The following is a 20,580-nucleotide window of genomic DNA, read 5'->3' as shown; positions in this document are numbered from 1 at the left end:
AAGGAGTGGGTGCTCACTCAGCTGTCGTGCTCTGGCACAGGCTGCGCACTTCCTGGTGTGGGTTGGGTGGCCCATTCCTGGTGGAGCCGGGGCTCACGAGGGACACAATCAGCTTTGCCGTGTGTGGCGAGGAGGAGCGGTCCCACAGTGGAAAGTTCAGCAGCCCGAAACCAGGGGTTACATCAGGAGCCTGCTGGGTCTCACGCTGGAAGAGAAGGGCACGTCCAAGAGGAAGCCCCAGGTGAAGGACTCCAAAGTTGCAGGCTTGCGGCAGACTGTTCCTGCAAGCAGGAACAAAACTGGTGAATGATGCATGCAATTGGTCTTTCTAAGTTTTACACCTGCGCTTCCTGGAGGGGGCTTGGATGGTGGAGAATGGAGTGACTGCATAGCAAGGCCGTTCTGAATGCTTTGGGAGTTGGGTGGATGTAAACCACTGCCGGAACTGGTTCAACATGGCTGATGTAACACAAAGGTTGATGTCAGTTGGTTTGCTTGTTTCCTTTAGAATTGATAGCAGGCCGGGTTGCGTGGGAGTGGGGGAAACATCCTCTTATCCATCTATGGAGCGTGACAGAGGAGGATGCATTTGGGGATTTACAGGAGTCGTGGTTGTTATGGGTAGGTGGATGGCAACTATGGTAGGATGGGCAGCAGTACTGAGGGGGGTTATATCTGTGGCAGTACAAGACTGAGGGAATGTGAGAGGACGGGGAGGGGAGGCTATGACACATTGAAGGTCCAGGGCACCTCTGGATGCAACAGGCACGGACATGGGATGATAGTGATTAATGTAGGTACCCTAAACGCCCGAGGACACAACACCCCAGACAAGTGCACCCAGCTCTTCCGGGAACTGCAACATTTGCATTTGCACATAGTAGGCCTGCAAGACATTCATCTACTAGCGAGGAGCCAAACCCGGCTTAGGAACAGGCATTTTGTACATCAGTTCTTTTCTTCTACAGCTATCAAAAAGAGCGGGGGGGCCATTCCAGTACATAGAGACCTTGGTTTCAAACACATTGACATCAAAAGGGATACCAAAGGGAGATACGTGATGATTGAGGGTGAGATTCCGGGATGCCTGGAACCATACTCTCCTTTTACACGGCCAACACGGGTCAAGAGCCCTTCATGAGGCAGATCCTTGACAAGCTAGAAACTAGGCGACGGGGCAATTTGATTCCCGTTGGGGATTTCAACCTGCCATGGACAAGGACAGATCAGGTCTCTTCACGCACGCTACAACTCGGCTGGCATCCAAGGCACTACGGACCCGTATAGTCGATTTTGACCTCATCGATATATGGTGCACTCATCACCCTACCGACAAAGCCTCTACCTTCCTGTCTCGTGTACATGCTTCTGGGTGACGAATACATAAATTACATCTTTATCTCCTCAGGGTTGCCACATTTGGCGGCATCTTCGACTATCGAACCCATGACCAGGACTGATCATTACACATTACATGGTAATATTGCACCTGGTGTGTTGGGGAAGGGCTCTCCAAAAGCATCAATGGAGGATGCCTCCTGGCGTCCTTAGAGATCCAATTTGATTGGAGGAGCTAAAGGGGGCTTTACGGGGCTATTTAAAGGACACCTCCAAGGGGGTCACTAGTGAGGGCATAAAATGGGGCACTTTGAAAGTGGTAGCCCAGGGGAAAATCATAGCAAGGGTGGTGGCGCAGAAGCGGACGATGGGTCAAGTCAAAAGGGACCTACTGGAGGAGATCAGGGTTGCCAAAGGGGCTTACTCTGCAGACCAGTCCGGACGCAATTTTACGAAGTTAATGTGGCCACGCAGCAGCTGAATCTGTTGAGGGTCCAGAAGATGTTAAGGGTCCTGTTGGAGTTGCAACATAGGTACTATGAGGAGGGCAATATACCAGACATGCTACTGGCTCACCTTCTCAAACAACAATAGAATCAGTCATTCATCTACACAGTGAAGAACAGGGATGGCAACGAATGGAGGGGGGAGGATAAGAAAAGGGATATCGTCCGTGCCTACTATGAATCCCTGTATACATCAAGCTACCCCACGCAAGGGGATCATTTAGCATACTTACGTGCTGACCCGACTATCCTAATACAATAGGGAGCTAATGGAGGCCCCCATAGAACCACAGGAAGTTCTGCAGGCTATTAAGACACTTAAGCCTAAGAAAACCCTTGGTCCAGACGGCCTCACGGATCACTTAGTTCAATACTGGCGCAACCCCTTAGTGATGTATTTAACTTCATTCGGGGGTCGGGGGAATTACCACAGTCTATGCGAGAGGCGCATGCAACTCTTATACGTAAGGCAGGCAAGGACCTCACCCTGTGCTCTTCATACAGGCCAATTGCCCTCTTGAATCTAGAAGCTATGTTATTTACTAAGATCCTGGTATCCAAGCTGGAAAGGTTTCTTCCTAATCTGATTAACCCGGATTTGTGTTGGGTAGGGGCACAATAGATAACATTAGAAGGGTCCTCCACTTAGTTGACAAATCTAATAGGAATGTGGCACACTCTAGCATTATAGGCCGAGAAGGCCTTTGACGGGGTCGAGTGGGGCTTTCTAAGGGAGTTGCTTAGCAGATTTAATATTGGTCCTCTGATGTGTCGAATGATTATGTCCACCTACGTAGCTCCTAGGGCAAGGTTGCTGGTGACTGGGGCATTCATAGAACCTATCAATCTGGGCAGAGGAACAAGACAGGGATGTCCCTGTCACTGCTATTATTCACGATGGTAATGGAACCCTTCACAGCTAGGATCCGGGCTAATGATAGATTAGGAGGTATCAGGTTCGGAGGCATCCAAAATAAAGTTAAACTTTTTGCGGACAACTTCATCTTTTTATGTCACATACCCCTTAATCTCCCTACAAGAGATAGCCGAAGAAATATAAAAATACGGACAGGTTTCAGGGTTCAAGATTAACGCCTCCAAATCTGAAATTCTGGGTCTGAATATTCCCACAGCACTAAAGGCAGTTTATGTATGATGCTTCTTTTCCTTATGCTGCTTTTCACATCTTTGCTGTATTTGCACATTTGCAGTTTAGTACAGTAAGTATGTTTACTGTATTTGCACATTTGCAGTTTAGCACTTTAGGTAACTTCGTATTTATGTTGTTGCCCATTTGCTGTTTAACACATACCATTGTATATATATGCATTTTATGTTTGGCTTATTAGAGAATCTTTTGTTTTTATAAAAAGATGTATTTGTGATGAGAATTAAGTATTATCCGATTTAGGAAGTATATATAAAAGCAATAATGTAACCTTTGGATATGTATTTTGTAAAGGTTGTTTTTACCAAAAACAAATAAATAACATTTAAAAAAAGCCGGTTTTAGAGCAATCCTTCACATTCACGTGGGCCCCCAAGGTGGTGAAATACCTAGGAGTCAATATCCCAGCTAACCTACGGGAGCTTTTTGGGGTGAACTACCCAGCACTTATTAGAAGGATTAAGAGAGTCCTGCATCAGTGGGTGGATCTTCGCCTCTCCTGGTAGGCTAAAATGTCAATCATTAAAATACACGTTTTAGCCAGGCTGCTTTATTTCTTCCAAGCCCTTCCCATTCCTAACTCAAGACACACACTTCAAGCGTGGGATTCCCTGAAAGTAAAGTTCCTGTGGAGGTGGGGGATCTCCCAGGGTCAATAAGCGCACTTTGTATACTAGCAATGGGACAGGAGGGACTACTATAAAGCTGCGCAAATCAGGCACATTATTGACTGGGTCCAACGTGACTCCCATAAGGTGTTGTAGGTCAACTGGTCGAAAACGAAATGATCGAATAACCATTTGATCGAAGTCAAATGGTAAAAAAAAAAGGTCGTTTTTTTATTTTTTTTATTTTATGGGGGGGTTCCCCCCAACCCCCCTTTTTCTTTATTAAAAATATTTTTTAACCAACCAAAAACTAAAAAAAAAATATAAATAAATAAATTTAAAAAAGCTACCTTTTTTTTTTCGACCATTTGACTTCGATCAAATGGTCATTCGATCTTTTATTTTCGACCATTTGACCGGACAGCAGTATGGAGCAGGCGATTGCAGCAATTCCCCCGCCCGGCAGGAGCGCAGAGTTTATTATTCATTTATTTATTGTGTTTTACAGTACAAAAATATACTTTTAAAACAGAGCATTAACATCATACATTATTCATCATTATTCATCATTATTAAGATCATCATTTAAGAGGGAAAAAAAAAGAAAATAAGAACATTGCAGAATATCGTTCAATCTATCATACTAAAATCACTCTAAAAATCTACCACACAAGCCTTTAAGAACTCTAAAATATGAATGGACAAGCTCAACTCATTACAATTTAAAATCCTTCTCCAAAGGTCTTTTTCTGTAGGCATAACATTCAGAGACAACATTTCATTGCGCAAAGACCACAAGGTCAGACACTGGACTCACAAATGCTTCAGAGTCTCTATGTGTGTGTGACATTGACAACACAGTCTCTGGTCCCGGGGAATATTGTTTTGCCAGCCCAGGGTTTCTTGTGTTAACACTAAATTCAGCCTAAATCTCAGCATTTGGGACCTAAAGTGCCGTGAGGGGTGCTTTTTCAAGTATGGAGCAGGCGTATTGAAATTTTTAATTGTCTCGCCAAAATGATCCCCAAAACATTTGTGCTGGAGTAGGGATTCTCTTAATTTGCACCACATGTGTCTAAACAATTCTGCTTTGGCCAATTTTGGAGTGGATCTCAATACATCTAAAGACATACCTGTTTCATCCAATATTTTTGTACAACCAGAGGCCCAATCTACCAATACCTTGCAACTGCCTTTGCTCCATACTCGATTCAATCCCTCATAAATTGAGGCAGCCGGTGGGAACAACATACTTGAGAACAGCTGTAACTTCCCCCAGTCAATCATAGTTTGAATTGGCAGTTGTCCTAATTCATAAACGATCCCACTAACAGAACTGACTGGGCTAAATGAAGGAGATCCCGGCAGATTAAACCCTCTAATTTAGGCCAATCCATTCGTCTACTTCTGGTTTGCGCTCCATATATCAATTTTGGGATCATTTGCTGTTTATCCAATTTTAAAACTGGGAGAACCGAAAACCTCCCGAATTTAGTACTGAATAGACGTAATTTAACCAGAACACCAAGAAAATTAGCCTTAAGGTCTGCCACAAGCTCAGGCCCATCCAAATTATCGTAAATCGGTGAGCCTAAATACACAAATTTAGAGACCACCTCAAGGCTACCAGAGCTGAATGACCATGAAGTCATTTAGCATTTTTTTCCCACCACCTTTTAGCACCAAAACCTTTGATTTCACTGTATTTAGCGCCAAGTCCAAGCTTTCCATAAACTCTTCTACTGCCACTAAGGCTCTTTGAAGGCCTATGGCTGTTAGGTCGCATAATACAATGTCATCAGCGTACAATAAGTATTGTATCACCAAGGTTCCCATTCTTGGTGGATTTGTTCTTACTTTTTCAAGTAGTCCGCTTATAAATAAAAGCAAAAAATAAAAGGGCCTAGCACACATCCCTGACGTAAGCCCCTGTTAGTTTGGATCCATACTGAATATCCACCAAAGGCATCCAGCCTAACCCTGAATCTTGTACCTGTATGCAGGGCCTCCAGTATGCCCACCAACGCAGGTGGACAGCCTCGTTCATGCAACTTTTTCCAAAGCAAGACCCTGTTTACATGATCAAAGGCCTTGCTGATATCCAAAAAGGCTACAAAAACTGCTCTCACTTGGGCTTTAGCTTGGTGTGCAAGTAAATCCAGAGTAAAACTATTTAGGGCCGTGCCCATGCCCTGGTGAAACCCCACCTGATAAATATCCAGTAAATTGGATTCACATGCCCATTTTTGTAGTTCTTTAAGGAGCATATTTGCAAATATTTTGTTTGAGTCGTCCGAAAGGGATATGGGCCTATAACATGAAGGGGCCGACCTGTCTCCACCTTTGAAAATCAAAATTATGGTTGCAGCCGACCAAGTATTAGGGAACACTTCATTACCAAGGATACTGGAGAATAGATCTGATAGTACTTTAGACCAGATATCCAGATTATCTTTGAATGTCAGGTTAGAAAGGCCATCGGGCCCCGGGGCGTTAGAACGCGTGCTCCTTTTTATCAGATAAATAATGACCTTCAGAACCTATTTGGGTGCCCCCGTCCACCTGGCCTGAAACCACACTAATGGACTGTTGGCCCCTGGTTTCAAATACAATTCGGAGAAATGCTTCACCCAAGTTTCTTCTGAAATGTAGTGAGACTGTACGAAACATTCTCTCCCTTGAGGCTTTGTTAACTGCCAGAATCTGCCTGTGTTATTCCCTGCCATACAAGCCATCATCATTTCTGCATCATTGATGTACAATACAAATTGCCTCCCCTTCACACATTTTCTGTACTCCTGCCTTATCCTGCATACCTCCTTGTTGTAACCAACTAGTGAGGCCTTGTTACGCTCACCTGGCTCCCACAGGGCGTCGATCTGAACTGGACAGCTGCGGCCTCCACCAATGTGACGCATAGTTCCGAGATGACGGACTGGACTGGCGCACCCAGCTTCGTTTGCTTGGCCCGTAGGAATATTCTTCTGCAAATGGACAAAGGGAATTAACCACCCTTGGAGTTGAGCGTTAACCCTCCCCCACTCCCGCTGTTCTCCCCACTGATCACCTTTGATGTCCCCTCTTATAGTCTCACCTGATGATTTGGAAAGATGAGCTCTCCATCCTGCATTGAGTGCAGGGGCGCGTTGATAACCAGTTGCTTCACTGGCTCGAAGGAATTGGTGCGTTCCAGAACAATATTCACTCTGAGATTCCCGGCAAGACGCCATAAGTATGTAGTTCGTAAGAGTTCAAATGTCTGACTTTCACTCTTGTCCGATTCCTTGCAGGTTGCAGCTTGACCCTAGCAAAGAGTTCCTCATGGCAACCGGTAATATTCAGGTAAGGATTTGTATTATTCAACACAGTTCGATAAAATAATGTCAATATGTAACCTGTTGCGTTCTCCCTTATTCAGGCGCTGAGAGAAAATATGAAGTCTCCGGGAATAATGCCTCCGGCGGTAAAATCAAGTAAGTCTATTGTGGTGAGGAGGTTTCCCCTTGTTTGTCCCTTTGTTTCACCTTGCTGTTCCTTTGTTTCCCCTTAGGGGCCGGGGTACGGCGAGGATGCAGTGAAAGCTGTGCCGACCCGTGAAGAGGAATAGCACCCCCGGTGGTAAAATCAGGTAAGTCTATGGGGGGTAACTAATATTGCCTCTGTGTATTCCCTTGGCTCACCTTGCTGTTCTTGTCTTCCCCTTAGGTGCCGGAGTGCGGCGGGAGCATGCAGAAGTATGCGGTGGAATGTGAAGATGCTGTGAAGGCCGGTGAGTTCAGCGCGGCACGGCCGCAGGCGAGGCTAGACGAATTAAATAACTTCTTTCTTCCAGCTCGAAGGCGCGATGGATCGGAAATTCAGGTAAGGATAAAAGGTATTGCTCTTGTTCTAACCTTTTCTCCTTCTTTCTCCCTTTTTCTAGGAGCTCCAGACTCGAGGCGGGCGTGGCAGAAGACTGGATGCAGACTTGCAGGCACGGTGAGCGTTACGCTGCTGGATGCAGAATAACGCGAAGCGAGTGCTGCTCTTCGAGTGTGGTTTAAATAGCCTCCAAAGTAGTCCCAGGTAAGTATTCCTCCCCAGCCCCACCCGAGTAAAAAAAATAGTCCCTAGGTAAAGTAGTCCCTTCCAAGCATCTTTTGGCTTGGAGCCCTTGCAGCATGGTCTGCATCAGGTGAGTTTGCAGCATGGTCTGCATCAGGTAAGTTTTAATCTATGAGCATGGCGCCTATGGCGCCAGGACTGACACTCCATATGAGCCTGCCGCCATAGGCGCCAGGGCTGCACCCAAATAGCCCCTAGCAGGGGTTGTTGGGCTTGCTTAGAATAACTTGATGCCTGCTTCCGGGGTTGCTGGACTTGGTCTGGGTCCCTGGGGGTAGGCATCATGACAGACCTTCTTTAGGCTCCTAACTTCTCTATGCAGTTGTTTCTTATGGGCCTGTAACTCCAAGTCAAAGGCATGTGAGTGACCCTACTTGTCCATCCCTTTCTTTAGATTTCTATCCGTAGTTAAACTACCTAGAACCTCCCATATTATAACAGGGGAACCTACTGCAGAACCCAAAAAGGCCCTCCTATCTTTAGAGAGGATAGAAATCCTCCCAAGAAAGGCCTTAGCCATTTTTGGTGCCCATCTGACCTCCGAGTTTCTGGGGTTTATTTCCACTGTTAATTGCAGAGCATTATCCTTTTTCATAGGCAAAGCAATGCTGTACACCAGCAAGGAATGATCGCTCAAATGCAAACTATTTATTACCAGGGAGCACCCCCTCACTGCTAAAATGCAGAGCGCAGAGTTTATATGTTAATCTGGTGACCAGGGGATCCCTGGAGGCTTGGGATAGTGTCACCAGAATACAAGGATCTAACACTTTCCCTTCCTCGTTTCCACCTTTTCTTCACCACAAGGATTTCACATCAGGGCAACTGGATAGTGGTTTTATCCGATGGATGTATAAGGGTGTGAGGAAAATTGGAGACCTCTTCTGCAAAGGGAAGCTCCGTAGCTTTGAGGACTATAAGGCCACCATGGGGCATGGGGAACTGGCCAGATTTTGATACTTTCAGGCTATGATATGATATGATATGATATGGCATTTGTAACACGCCTATACACAGGTGTTTCAAGGCGCGACGAGGCAGGGAGGGGAGGAAACAAGGGGAGACAGACAGCGATCCTACTAGGCCAGGTGTCATTCAGATCGCGCAAGTGCAGGGGTGGGGGAGGGGGAAAAGTGCTAAGGGAAGGGGAGGAGGGGAAGTGCAGTACAAGGTAAGTGGCGTAAAGTAATAAATAAATAGGGCCAGCTGGTGGCAAGTGCAAGGTAAGTGCAGAACAAGTGATGGAAAAAGGGGGGGGCTGTAGGGATACAGAGACCGTCCCGAAGTGCAGAGGGGTTCCAGGGCATCAGTGCAAGTGGAGAGTGGCTGGGCCCAGGACAGAGGCCGTTAAGAGTGGTCCAGTTGCAGAATCAGTGCAGTTTCAGTGAAGAATATTAGCTGTTCAGCAGGGGAGAGGGAGAGAGAAAGCAGAGGCAAAGAGGAAGGTTTTGAGGTGCTTCCGGAACCGGAGATGGTTCTCCTCAAGTTTCAGGGAGGCAGGAAGGCTGTTCCAGAGGGAGGCCCCTGCCGCGGAGAGAGATCTACCCCCAGCTCGTTGCTTCGAGAAGCGGCTGACTCTGAGGGAGTTGGAGGCGGATGAGCGAAGGGCTCGGGAAGGAAGATATTTGGGAAGAGAGAGTTGAAGGTATTTAGGACCAAGGCCCCAGAAGGCCTTGTGGACAATGCAGAGGGTTTTGAACTTTATCCTCGCAGCCACTGGGAGCCGGTGTAGGCTAGGCACTGGCTCCTACACCCTTACAATGCAGCGGGAGGAACTAGACAGCTGACAGACTTCGAATCAGTGTTCCATTTGGCAGCAGACTCGAAGTCACTAAACTCTTGAATGTATAAATCCATCCATTCGCTATCTACACCTGATCGGCTACTGTACTGTGAGGGTTGGGAATGAGAACTGGGCCGACCTTTCTCAGATGAGGAGTCGTAGGAGGTTTACAGAGGGTCAACAACAGCTTTAGGTCCCTGCCTGGCTGAGACCCGAGCCAAGATTTTACCAAGGTGGTACAAAACACCATCCCGTCTACATCATAGTCACCCGGATAACTCTCAATTGTGCTGGAGGGGTTGTAAGATGGAAGGGACAATGTTGCATATATTATGGGGCTGGCCACTGCTTCAGGACTACTGGCTAGAAGTGAGATCTAAGAGAAAATTAAATCTTGCAGGTTGATGTACCGGATGATCCGATGTGCTGTGTGTTGGGTCTCTTCCTCCATAGGTCACTCTTAGATGCTGCCTTGAAGAGGAACCTACTAGCTGATCTATTGCTGGCTGCGATTCTCCAGTTGTGGAGGCACGTGGAAGTCCCCTCCACACATGTATGGATGGACAAAGTGTGTCACCAGACTATGTTGTAAATGTGCTATAAAAATCAATACATTTCTATCTTTAAAAAAAAAATTGTCTCATGGAACATTGCCGGTTTGAAAGCAAAGTTAAAGCACCTGAAAGGTTGTACATACATTTCTACATTTGATGTTTACCCTTTCAAGAAACCTGGACATTTCAACCATTACACATTTCAGGTTATGTGTCTGTATTTACGTCAGTGCTGCCCTCCTGGGAAGCAATGGTAGTGCAAAGGTAAGGCTGATAACATGGTACTCAACTTCTTTAGGTGTTGACCTGACCCGGGACCCAATGCCTACGCTTAACTCACCAACCCTAAGTGTTACGTGTAGAAAAAATAATATTGGGATTTTAACTAATATTTATAACAGTTGTAGTCGCAATGAACGTGTTTCCCCTGCTGTTAACTATAATGCGAGGGTACTAGAAGCTTTCTCCCCTTTCATTTGATTTGAAGAAACTGGAATGCCAGGGGTCATTATCAGCTGATACAAAAGGATGGGCTGGAATGCTATAGTCATAACGAAGGCATGACTTTGGGCTTTCCGGAAACTACTCCAAAGTTTCTTTTACCAATAAACAAGGTAAAATTATTAAACAATTACTAATGGACTACTCGCTCAGTATAGTGAATGATCGCACCACTTTGGACAAGCCAGCAAGAAACACCTTAGTAAGGTCACTGAATGGACCAATTGTCTATTTTGTGATCCATCATTGTTACTGGTGGAGAATTACTGATTTGGTTGGGATGGTACATGTGGAAGGTGATCACTAACCCTTAGCTTTAACTTTGCACTCTTTTTGTGAGCAAAGGAGGCTGGCTAGTGGCAATGTACTATGTGTATGGCTTCCACTTGCCGGAGGGGACTTAAATGTAAAGCACAAACTATAACCTGGTAGAGGCAAGAATTATGAAAGAAGGTTTTACATTTATTGAGGATTGCTTGCTGGCCGGACACAACTATGCTACTAAAATAGGCTAATTTAATGCACTTGATAAAGTAATCTATCAGTTCTTATCAAAAACCAAACCCTGCAGAAGGGCAAAGAAACAAATCACCTGGTTTAACGAGAGCCGTGTAAAAGCAAAGCAGTCACTCTTGAAGACACTAAAAACTCAGTGGCAAAGACCCTGGACAGTGGGTGTGCCCATAAAAATGACATACACGTGCAATACGTGGCAAAAGGATCCTATACACAACAGTCCTGGGGACGAATGTGGAAGGCCTGTCGCTCACAAGATACCACCATTCTGGAAACTGGCTACCTTACGGTGTAACTCTACAATGTATTGGAGCATTGTGGCTCTGGCTGATAACAATACTGGGTTTAAGTGGTTTAACTACTGTGTAAAGACATATGGATTCCCCACTAAGACAACAAGACCCAACCTCCTGCATTCCATTAAACTCGCTGCCGAATAGCATTTCTATCTACTATCAGAGGTGTGGAGGGCAATCAAGGGATTGCATCCCTGAAGATCATGTCAATACACAGTGTGGCGTTCGCAGGTCCCTAAGCACCATGGAGCAGTGCTTAAACCTGTCACTCACTAAGGATAAATATTATGAGGTTGGAGTACTTTACCTGGGTTTTAATGGACCTATCCGCAGCCCTTAAGCTGGCAATTAAGATATTTACTCTGGATACTCATCTGTGGTTTAGTGCTAGATACCAGTCTCTTGGACATTATAATCCAACGGTGTGATACTACAGAAGCCTTCATCAACTATAGTAAGGATGGGGAACAAACAGATGTTTTTAAAATAACTAGAGGAGTTCGCCCAGACTGTGTCTTGGCACCTCCGTTATTTAACCTTCATGTCGATGGTCTTGAGAAATATCTCCCAAAGAAGCCTGTTGACCTCTCATCCTTTCTGGGCCAAACCCCCTGTTTGGGGTACATGAATCGCATGGTTTTAATGAGCAGAACACCTGCAGTGCTACAAAAGCTTGTACATGAAAAGTGAACAATGTAAAAGCTGTGTACATGGTTTTGAACAGAACAGAGGCGTTAACCCTAACATTCGTGTGGGTGATGTGAACATGAAAAGGGTGTATACCTTTGATTATCTGGGTATGAGATTCTCTGAAAGGAATAACTTGTTAGCTCACACAGAAAAAAATAACAACTTTGTGAATCAGTTCGACGCTGGGCTTTTGAGTTTCTTGCCACCAGGGTGGTGGCGTAGTCTTTTCCACACTAAAGGTCTTTTTCAGGCGATGTGTGAATGGACTGCTCATTATGGATGTGGCGTATGGGGCTTTTCGACTATTACAGCAATAGAGAGGACAAGTATGTGCGCGCAACTGGGTGTTTTCCCAGGAACGTCAACAGAACATTTGCATTATGAGAGAGGTCTTTCTCTGTTGAGTGACCAATTAAGAACTGTCCCTTGTAACTCTGGCTGTGTGTATGAACGACAGGGCCATCTTGCACGAAATCATACTCAAGGATGTAGTGAATCTAGAGAACAACATTAGATCAAAGTGGTTACATTGTCTGTTTAAAGTGCTGAGTGGCATTGGGTAATTACATTTGGTTGAAGTCATTCTCGTTGCTCTGCCTATCTAGAGCAAGACAGTGGAATTTGAATTATTTAAGAATAAGCAACAGAGGCAGGCAGCATGATGTGAGGCACGAAAGCAACTGTACTTGCTTATCTGTCTTTTATGCACAGTCATTTTACTAATTAATTTTATTTAACACTAGCAAAAAGTACCCGTTCCATGAACGGGTTCTGTGGGCAGACAGGACAACACTCTCATCTCAAAAGGACACTGATCCGATTAGCTTATCACTTGATGTGCTTTGTGCTTTGAAGTAAACTGTACTGAGAATGGGTGTGTGTGGCTGGCTGACATACCCCACAGCTGCCGTTGGGGGGAGGTGATAGTTGGTGTGCTGCTGCATACTGGGGCCTACTGTGCTCTCTCCCCACCTGTTGCCTCACCCTGGTGTGGTGCAGTGCAGTGCATTGCGGTGCAAATGTCCCAGAAACAGTGCATTCTATGTTGAGGACGGGTCCTTCTACAGTGATGTTTCGCTGATTTCAGGCAACCGTCTCATGTATGAAGGTGCTGGAATCCGGGGAAAGGGGTGGGGTGTCCAAATGTCATGTAGCCAGTAATGTCCAGAGGGTCCTAACAGGTAACTATGAAAAATGTGTTGCAGATTGGTGAAACAATGTGGAATTGTATAAGAAACAAAGCTTCGCAACAAACCCACAAAGAAATGTTGACTTGTGCTGAAATCCGGGGAAATGGGTGGGGTGTCCAAATGTCATGTAGCCAGTAATGTCCAGAGGGTCCTAACAGGTAACTATGAAAAATGTGTTGCAGATTGGTGAAACAATGTGGAATTGTATAAGAAACAAACCTTCGCAACAAACCCACAAAGAAATGTTGACTTGTGCTGAAATCCGGGGAAATGGGTGGGGTGTCCACATGTCATGTAGCCAGTAATGACCAGAGGGTCCTAACAGGTAACCATGCAAAATTTGGTGCAGACTTGTGAAATGGTGTGGAACTGTATAAAGAAAAATGGTTCACCAGGCAACAAACCCAGACACCCAGACACAAACCCACACATTTTCACTTTTATAAATAGAGATACATGTGTATATAATATAAGGGTAAGGAAGACAATAGCAAAACTAAGGCTTAATCAGTTGCCATCTGCAGTAAATAGAATGAACTGAAAAACATGCAAATGACTCAAACTGCCAATGTGACAATATTTCACTGGAAAATAATATGCAGGCCTTGATATAATCTACCCCAGAGAAAATACCAGATTCCCCTTTTAAAGATGTTAGGCTTAAGACAATGTTGAGTGGCTTATTATTGCCTTGTGCTGTCTAGTGATTATAGAGTATATTGGTACAGTGGTATTTTTTACCAATTTTAGTAAGGATCAGGGAATCATAACAGTTTCCTGTCTGTGTAAGACATTGCTGGTTGAGCCCAGGAAAAAAGATGTGAGGTATATGTTCCGGTAATGTCTATATAATGCATTATGAATATTTGTTGTAGATTATATTTCAGATTGAACTACTGTTTTAAGTATTTATTGAGATTAGGAATATGGAATGATGCTATTGTTTGATGGCAATAGTTGTATATGTCATATTATGTGTTGTGATATGTTTTATATTGATTCTTTTATGGAATTTATTTTCAGAATAAAGATGATTATCTTTTTAATTCACAGCAATTCCCACCAAAAAGCACACATTGGGCGATAAAAAGTTATGGGCTCCATTACTTCAGACAAATAGTCCTTCACCCTCCCACACAAGGGGGTTCTTCCCTGTAATCAAAAACCAAATGTTTGAATGTTGCGTAAAGGGTACATATGGGTACATATGGACCCAGGGACCGCATCTCTCTAGCCCTATAATCTATCCACTGGCTCCCAGTTGCTGCAAGGATGAAATTCAAATCCCTCTGCATCATCCATAAGGCTGTCTGGGGCCGGGGACCACGCTATCTACAACTGGCTCTCACCAAATACTTTCCATCGAGATTTGTACACTCCTCCTCTCTGCTTCAAGTGCTTCTCTAAACAGCGAGCTGGTGGCCAATCTCTTTCCTTGGCTGGCTTCCTCCACTAGAACAGCCTCCCCCTTTCTCTTCATCTTGAGCCAGATCTCCTCAATTCCAGAAGCTCCTCAAGACTTTCCCTTTCACCTCCTCCTTCCCTCTCTGCCTCACTTGCTAAACCCTACAGTCGCTAACATTGGTGACAAGGGCCCTTATGTGTCCTTCTGGGTCCTGGCCTTCCCCCCAATCGCCTTTAGCCTCCACCCACCCCCAGCACTTGCCTTTTGGCATCACTGGCCTGTGCTGTCTCACAGGCCTGCATTATTGTATTGACAGTTAACCAATCTTACCAAGTGATCTCTGCCAGACATCTGCTTGCAACGTACTCCCTAGCACTTCCCTCTGTGAAACCCCTAGCACTTACTCCCTCCTTCGTCCCTTCTCTCTCTGCACGTGCACGTTCTGAATGCTCACAAGGCCTAGTAGGACCGCCTCTTTCTTCTCTTCATTGTTGTTATATTTTCCTCTCATTCCCATGTTACCGTCCCGTTGCCCTGTGGCCGCATTAAAACACAATTTACTTGATCTAAAAGCGCCTTACAAATGCACAATCAATAAATAAAACCTGCAAGTAAATGTGTGACTAACTTGAGGTGTGAGCCAAACGTGATGTATAAACCTGTGGAGAATGAATGGCTTGTTTTGTGAATTCCTCCATAACTCTTATATTCTTCACCACTCAATGTCCTCAAACCAATCCTCACCATCTGCCTGCCACTTGCTACAAACCTTACCACAAGAGCTCTGTCAGGGTGCAAAGCTCTCTGTGGGCAAACCTAAATACATGAGGCGCCTCTAAGCGCAATGATGCGTGCTGGGGATTGGAAACCGCATTCTTCATGTTTTAATTTCTCCATTGAAAGGGCTAGGACGAGGAAGCAATGAGGGCATTTGCTGCTCAGAGAGGACCATGGAGCTGAGGTTGTGTAGCTGCCATAATAGGCACAATTATGGGGGTTTCTTGCATTAACCCACATCAAACGATCTTAAGACTTTGCCTTCCATCGTGGGAATAAGTGGCTTTTTTTTTTACATTAGTGGAGATACGATGATAATTATTGTGCATCTTTATAATAGCCACTTCTGACATAAAGGGGCAACGGGGTCAGCGTTGGTTTGTGTGAAGAGGAAGCAAGTAAAATATAGCTCCCTAAGACTGGAAAGAAAAAAAGTAATTGTTGCCTTCAATCTAGTCTGTGTATAAAGCGATGATATCCATACAAATATAAACGAAGGCAACAACAAAAAAAGGTGAAAATCTATACGAAAAAAGTACATTCTGCAAACTATAACAAAATGGTGTGAGTGACCCTACGAAAAGTGTCCAGTTCCTTACCTTGACTCCGCAAGTGCGATGGAAACATTTCGTCTATCGACTATTCATTTGAAGTGGATCGTGAGGAAGATGCACCTTAGAGCCATTGGCGGAGTGTGAGTGTAAAGGAATGGACGACACCCCAACATGGAACCCCCCCTTCCTAGTGCACCCCATACGGCCACCTAACGTGCGGCTGCCCTGGATCTGCCACTTACATTAAGAAGCATGCATTGGCAATGCCAACAGTTTGGGCTTTTGTATAAGCATGTCAAAGGCACTTGCCAGGCACTGCCGTAATGGTATTAACTGGCGGCTATTGATGATAGCAGCTGCAAAATGCTGCAAGAACGTGGGCATTTCATAGCAACGCCTGGCAAATGCCTAATACCTGCACACAAGACAAAACTGTTAGATTTGTCCATGCTTGTTTCTAACAAGACTTCAGTGAAGGACCCGCATAGTGCTAATAAATCGAGTGGCTGAAGGCAGACCTGGATAAGAAAATTTTATTACATCAGTAACAAGCTAACAGCTCCAATTAGGTCATTAACTCTCAGAAGACTGCTTTGAAAAACCACTGGCAGGCATGAGTGGAACATGTGACTGGAAGGTTTGATTAAAACAAGCTCAACGAGTTCCCATGAGGAGGTGTTTTGTGCAGGGAGGGGCAGGAGCTAGGTGGGAATGGCCATAGGGATTAGCAGGCCTATGGGCAGTCAATGGGAGGGAAAATAACCAAACAACACCTACAAGCTCTGTGTCCCTCCTCATATGCCAGTTCTCCCTAGCTGTATTCTAACGCAATAGTTTCATCATATAGGTAATAGCCCAAACTAAAAAGAAATGTGTGTTGGTGCCCCAGTTCATATTCTGTTCTCCCTGTAAGATCGCACATGTGTAGTTCAATAATCTCTCACGGGAGCAATTGATTTGGCTCATGTGAGAAATCCCTGCACTGCCCAGGCCATGTTTTTTATGTGGAAGTATGTCTGTCCCCAGGGTATGGGCTGCCATTTGCTGCTTATCACAAGATGTAGGATAACTGGGAAACTCCATTAATTTTCACTCTAAGTGCAAATAAAGTTAGATGAGGTTAAGTTCGGGTCCAAGCTCATTCATTAAGTTACAAATGAAAGTGAACGATATTGAGAAAATTAAATTGCTGATGTCAGTTATACCACATTTGGATGAGGCCCTGCAATCGCTTCAAGCTCACCTGCATCCTGTAAAGCTGCAGGCTCTCTGCAGAAGATTCAAATTGGGCTGCATTAGCAGATTACAGAATAAAACGAGGGTTGTTAAAGGAATGGTTTGGTCAGAAATATTATTGTCCCTATTGTTTCGGCCATGTGTTTTTAACCATAAATTGATCGATCGTACAAACATTTCCTATGCACCTTACCAGAGTTTTCGTCTTTTGAACACACTTCAAATCAGACAGCAGGGTGCGGCCATCTTGTGATAATCTCATCAGTTGCCGCATTGCCCTGGGTGGACTGCCTTTGCGGCACTAAATCATATCCCCCGCCCCTGAGCCTGACATCACCAAATCATTGATATTCTCCGCCTCTCTCCGTGACGTTACTGGGCAGTGTAGCCAAACGCGCGAAGTCGTCACCTACGCGACTTGACACAGAACCTGGCAAACAACACACATGGTCTCACAACACAGCACGTCACAATTCGGAATATGAAACTGTACTTTAAAAGGAAACAGCAAGACTGTACCATTGGTAAAGTACATTTATTTCACATTAAATGCTTCGAGAACATTCGGCGATTGACATATTCAATCAAAATGGAACTTTTTTTCTTTGCTCTCGCTCCGCAAATGTTTATCTTGAGTCACACGCTGTTCCTTTTGGGTAGACAGGGTGTTCGTTTTGGCTAAAAGAAGCACTTTGGTCGCACGGTGAATTGCAAGGCTGGTGCAGCAACTTGGCACTAGACCACCGTAAAGGTTATGTTGCTCCTAATCGCTGGTACAGCGTAAGGGCATATCGGCCCTTGGCGATCGTCCCAAAAATGAGTCAAATAAATCCAGTGATTGACATGTAGCTGCAGCTGGCGGTTGAAGAAACCATTGATGGGGTCTGGAATAGATGACAATCGCAGAATGGCAGGATGTACCTGTTTGCAAAACATAAAAATAGAAATGTGTCTCAGTAGCCGATCTTTATTACAATTAATCATTTTACTTATTAGCACTGATGTGACACAATGTGAACCGAGAGAACAGAACTGGAAAGTACTCTGCTATTTGCTTCTGAGGATAGTGCAATGGAGTGTGTTCAGCTCTAAACATAATGCGTAAACTGAGGCAACAATTCGAGGTGCACAATGTAATGATTTATTAGCGTTCAACCAGGGGGGAAACGAGTGGTGGTCTACATGCGTGTTGATGCTGGACTGCCCACTTGCCCGGTAGAAAGACCAGCACACAAAGTTGTACTTGCGCTTCATTGCAATATACCACACACAAAGAACGAGTACAATGTAACCCAGCAATAAGGGTCAGCTATTGATATTTGGACTAGTTCTGGTATAAAATCGTCTAAAGTGAAACTTGCATTATATTCAGCATTTCCATTCTCTTGGCGTAATGCAGACCGTAACACAGACTTCGTTCGTGTCAACGATTTTTCATAAACTTACAAGTAACTAAGTCCAGTTTTGCAATGGACAACCTTATCATATCTTAAGTTATTACACCCATCCTTCAATTCAATCCCTTTCGGAATGGTCCCTGTCTCTCAAGGTCAAAAAACAATAGAACCTTATACTGTGTGTGTGACGCGTGGGCCTCCTCAGCTCCCAAGCAAAAATTCAAATCTGGTGACCTTCAATCACAATGAACATACATTCTTAGTTTGCAACATCTCGTGTCAACGCATCCATGAGAACTGGAATTGTGAAGCACGGGCCCTGGAGGAAAAATGTGGGGGCTGTCACTGCTCGCTGTTCCTGGCGCTGCTGAGGGGTAGGGGAAACTTGCCAATGGCAGAATGCACCCTACTCCAAAATTGTAGTCGAGGAAACACAAAAAAGGAGTAAAAGTGTGTCTAGTAATAGCCCCACCTCTGCTTGTTTAACGGCCTCCTACCCCATGGCATGTTTTCACAGTCAGTACTTCTTGCGTGCCTAGTATCTTATGTAGCCTAGGTCTCATCCCTTTTGCGTGATGAGCAGTTATTCAGCTGTTTGGGGAACTGGATGGTAAGGCAACTGCCAAAACCCAAAGATTCTTACACACTGTTATCCATCGGGCCCTACCACGATAAATAAAGGTCCCACAGTAGCTCGACGAAACTGTGAAATGTGAAAGCACAGTGTTACATTGTATGGCAATCGTAAAAATTGTACTATTTATTTAAAAAAAAAGGACAAAGAGGATAGATTTCAAATGAGAAATTGCATACTTTATTAGAACACTTTATTAAAACAATTTTGGCAAAAATAAAAACAGGTGGTAATCATTTGTACCAGGATTTGAACTGTGCAACGAGCTCTGCTTTGGGTGGACATGGCACGTTGGCAATGTTTTGTGGCAATGTATGTGTGCTCTGAACAGATTAGCGCGCAATTCCATGACTTTGCATCTCTATGACCTTAATAATAAGATATTTAACAAAATCGAATTCCATTTCCTCATATACTGGTTTGATCACCCATTTTTTGCTTCTTTTCGTAAAGGCCATAGTGTAGCGAAGCATCCCTATGTTTTCTCCAGTCCTAGATTGTTCACGTCCTACATTCTCGTTATGCGCTAATACCGCTAGTAATGTCCTATATTTCATCCCTCCGATGCCGAAATGCAATCTCTTTGGCCTGTACTTTAGGCACATATTGCGGAACACCTCCAAATCTCCTGTGTGACAGAATTCTGTGAGTCCCGTCAGATCTCTTGATAGAGTTTTCAACACAATCTTCTCAAGGGCTTTGTGTGAAGGTGAAAATGGAATCAACCACTTCTTCTTCCGTGCCTGCTCCGGGGACAAAGGGCCATGTTCACATTGGTGGAAATGTTGGTTTTCTGTCCAGTGGTGAACGTTGGGACAGTGGTGCATTAGTGACCACCATTTTTCCAGTAGAATTTCCACAGACCCATCACATGTTTTGGAGCTCCACCACAGATGGTTGCTGAAAGACTGGGACCACTGTGAAATACTTTCCGAACCTTTTTTTTTCCCTGCAGCGAGATTTTTTTATTGATTGATTTAGCAACATGTCATACATCAAATTGATGTTTAATATTTGGAAACTGCTCTCTCATTGTCTTGGCTATTGAAAGGTGTCTGTCCGTGGCTATGCATTTGATTTGCATTCACATTGATTGTAGATATTCCAGTGATTTTATAAAAACCAATTTTCTCCGTTTACTTTCCATGTCCTGAAAGTGGTATGTGCAGTGTTTGGCAGAAAATCCGGGGCTGTCACACTGTCCATCGTCGGCTAGCCTGAACCGTTTGTCGGAGAATGTACTTTGAATAGACTATTGTTCAAATTTTCCAAGCATCACTAATTGCAGGGAATCATGTTGATATTGGTAGTACTGCGTTTTAG

The sequence above is a fragment of the Ambystoma mexicanum genome, chromosome 3q (assembly GCF_040938575.1).
Source record: "Ambystoma mexicanum isolate Mex_15411 chromosome 3q, UKY_AmexF1_1, whole genome shotgun sequence".
Classification (NCBI taxonomy): domain Eukaryota; kingdom Metazoa; phylum Chordata; class Amphibia; order Caudata; family Ambystomatidae; genus Ambystoma; species Ambystoma mexicanum.
The sequence above is the reverse complement of the archived record's forward strand: the minus strand, read 5'-3'. Positions refer to the sequence as shown.